The sequence below is a fragment of the Eurosta solidaginis genome, chromosome X (assembly GCF_040869045.1).
Source record: "Eurosta solidaginis isolate ZX-2024a chromosome X, ASM4086904v1, whole genome shotgun sequence".
NCBI classification, from domain to species: Eukaryota; Metazoa; Arthropoda; class Insecta; order Diptera; family Tephritidae; genus Eurosta; species Eurosta solidaginis.
Window position 1 is genome coordinate 165,067,045 of NC_090324.1, and position 3,930 is coordinate 165,070,974.

General features: G+C 37.1%; 1 non-coding gene across 1 annotated transcript in view; it reads left to right on the plus strand.

Moving 5' to 3' along the window:
* Positions 1-3,312, plus strand: part of LOC137235563 (large subunit ribosomal RNA) — a 4,018-nt gene extending 706 nt beyond the window's left edge. The window contains exon 1 of the ribosomal RNA XR_010947981.1: positions 1-3,312. This exon is cut by the window's left edge and continues 706 nt beyond it. This is a non-coding gene — a ribosomal RNA (large subunit ribosomal RNA).
* The last annotated feature ends 618 nt before the right edge of the window (positions 3,313-3,930 follow it).

Sequence of the window (3,930 nt, forward strand, 5' to 3'; positions counted from 1 at the left end):
AATTTTAAAATCATTGATTTTAATATTTATTGTATGCATTTATATGATTTACAATGCGAAAGATTCAGGATACCTTCGGGACCCGTCTTGAAACACGGACCAAGGAGTCTAACATATGTGCAAGTCATTGGGTTATTTTATATAAACCTAATGGCATAATTAACTTAACTTAAAATATATGGGATTAATTTTTAGTCTATTTTAATTATAGTCTATTAATTCAATCCCGGGGCGTTCTATATAATTATGTATAATAATAATTTATTATTATTTATACCTCTAATTGGAGCGTACCTTGAGCATATATGCTGTGACCCGAAAGATGGTGAACTATACTTGATCAGGTTGAAGTCAGGGGAAACCCTGATGGAAGACCGAAACAGTTCTGACGTGCAAATCGATTGTCAGAATTGAGTATAGGGGCGAAAGACCAATCGAACCATCTAGTAGCTGGTTCCCTCCGAAGTTTCCCTCAGGATAGCTGGTGCATTTTAAAATTATGTAAAATAATCTTATCTGGTAAAGCGAATGATTAGAGGCCTTAGGGTCGAAACGATCTTAACCTATTCTCAAACTTTAAATGGGTAAGAACCTCACCTTTCTTGATATGAAGGTTGAGGTTATGATATAATGTGCCCAGTGGGCCACTTTTGGTAAGCAGAACTGGCGCTGTGGGATGAACCAAACGTAATGTTACGGTGCCCAAATTAACAACTCATGCAGATACCATGAAAGGCGTTGGTTGCTTAAAACAGCAGGACGGTGGACATGGAAGTCGTAATCCGCTAAGGAGTGTGTAACAACTCACCTGCCGAAGCAACTAGCCCTTAAAATGGATGGCGCTTAAGTTGTATACCTATACATTACCGCTAAAGTAGATGATTTATAATACAATTTCGATTGAATTATAAATTTTGAAACTTTAGTGAGTAGGAGGGTACAATGGTGTGCATAGAAGTGTTTGGCGTAAGCCTGCATGGAGCCGCTATTGGTACAGATCTTGGTGGTAGTAGCAAATAATCGAATGAGACCTTGGAGGACTGAAGTGGAGAAGGGTTTCGTGTGAACAGTGGTTGATCACGAGTTAGTCGGTCCTAAGTTCAAGGCGAAAGCCGAAAATTTTCAAGTTTAAATTACAAAAAAAAATATATATATATATATATATATATATAGTAAAATTTAAACACTTGAATAATTTTGAACGAAAGGGAATACGGTTCCAATTCCGTAACCTGTTGAGTATCCGTTTGTTATTAAAAATGGGCCTTGTGCTCATCCTGGCAACAGGAACGACCATAAAGAAGCCGTCGAGAGATATCGGAAGAGTTTTCTTTTCTGTTTTATAGTCGTACTACCATGGAAGTCTTTCGAAGAGAGATATGGTAGATGGACTAGAAGAGCATGACATTTACTGTTGTGTCGATATTTTCTCCTCGGACCTTGAAAATTTATGGTGGGGTCACGCAAACTTCTCAACAGGCCGTACCGATATCCGCAGCTGGTCTCCAAGGTGAAGAGTCTCTAGTCGATAGAATAATGTAGGTAAGGGAAGTCGGCAAATTAGATCCGTAACTTCGGGATAAGGATTGGCTCTGAAGATTGAGATAATCGGGCTTGATTGGGAAGCAATATCATGGTTTTATGTACTCGTTCTGGGTAAATAGAAAACTTCGGTTTTTGTTCCCCGGATAGTAGTTACGTAGCCAATTGTGGAACTTTCTTGCTAAAATTTTTAAAGTTATATACATTTTTTATTAAGTGTTATATATTCTTTTTAAATTATAACGATTATCAATTAACAATCAATTCAGAACTGGCACGGACTTGGGGAATCCGACTGTCTAATTAAAACAAAGCATTGTGATGGCCCTAGCGGGTGTTGACACAATGTGATTTCTGCCCAGTGCTCTGAATGTCAAAGTGAAGAAATTCAAGTAAGCGCGGGTAAACGGCGGGAGTAACTATGACTCTCTTAAGGTAGCCAAATGCCTCGTCATCTAATTAGTGACGCGCATGAATGGATTAACGAGGTTCCCACTGTCCCTATCTACTATCTAGCGAAACCACAGCCAAGGGAACGGGCTTGGAATAATTAGCGGGGAAAGAAGACCCTGTTGAGCTTGACTCTAGTCTGGCAGTGTAAGGAGACATAAGAGGTGTAGTATAAGTGGGAGATATATAATTTCGGTTATTTATCGTCAATGAAATACCACTACTCTTATTGTTTCCTTACTTACTTGATTAAGTGGAACGTGTATCATTGCCTAGCCATATTAAGGATATATTTATATATCTTATGGTATTGGGTTTTGATGCAAGCTTCTTGATCAAAGTACCACGAGTTTGTTATATAATTGTAAACATATTTTAATGAGAAATGATAACATTTTTCGATGTTATTATCATAATTAAAATTTGGTATAACTCCAACACTCAGGTATGATCCAATTCAAGGACATTGCCAGGTGGGGAGTTTGACTGGGGCGGTACATCTCTCAAATAATAACGGAGGTGTCCCAAGGCCAGCTCAGTGCGGACAGAAACCACACATAGAGCAAAAGGGCAAATGCTGACTTGATCTCGGTGTTCAGTACGCACAGAGACAGCAAAAGCTCGGCCTATCGATCCTTTTGGTTTAAAGAGTTTTTAATAAGAGGTGTCAGAAAAGTTACCACAGGGATAACTGACTTGTGGCAGCCAAGCGTTCATAGCGACGTTGCTTTTTGATCCTTCGATATCGGCTCTTCCTATCATTGTGAAGCAAAATTCACCAAGCGTTGGATTGTTCACCCCTTCAAGGGAACGTGAGCTGGGTTTAGACCGTCGTGAGACAGGTTAGTTTTACCCTACTAATGACAAAATATTATTGCGACAGCATTCCTGCGTAGTACGAGAGGAACCGCAGGTACGGACCAATGGTACAATACTTGTTCGAGCGAACAGTGGTATGATGCTACGTCCGTTGGATTATGCCTGAACGCCTCTAAGGTTGTATCCGTGCTGGACTGCAATGATAAATATGGGGCAAATTGCATTGTATGGCTTCTCTAAATCATTTAAAGTTTATAAATTTAATTTATAAACGACAAAATGAATATATGTGATGCCAATGTTATTTATAACATAGCAAATGCGGGAGGATTCAAATATCACCCGTATGCCGCGCTAGTTATATATAAAAACATTATTTAATACAATGACAATGCCTAGAATCAATTGTAAACGACTTTGGTAACGGGCAAGGTGTTGTAAGTGGTAGAACAGCTGCCATACTGCGATCCACTGAAGCTTAACCTTTGCTTGATGATTCGAAAACAATTTATTGGAATTAATTTTCCAATTTATTATTGTTTTGATGTAATCATCTTATAAAAATATGCATATTTAAAATATGCAATATAAAGAGAGGCGCTTGTTTAGGGGCCAAGTCCTCTATAAAAATGATGAAAAAGCAAATATTGTAATCTACTACAATAAAGTACAAATAAAGCAACAAAAATTTTGTTAGTTGAACTTTATTATATTTGGGCTAATAAAGTCGATATATTTATACAGATGTGTTTTAAGCGACCAATGAAAGTAAGTGAGGTTTTCCTTACCTAGGCCGCTTACACAAAATATATTAGCGAAGTTCATATATATATAACTTGTTCACTTTCATTATTTAAATTGTTGCTTGTACGGTAGTATTATTTACAAAGAGAAAAATGTAAATGAAATATTACAATAATGTACAAATAAAGCAACTAAAATTTTGTTAGTTGAACTTTATTATATTTGGGCTAATAAAGTCGATATATTTATACAGATGTGTTTTAAGCGACCAATGAAAGTAAGTGAGGTTTTCCTTACCTAGGCCGCTTACACAAAATATATTAGCGAAGCTCATATATATATAACTTGTTCACTTTCATTATTTAAATTGGTGCT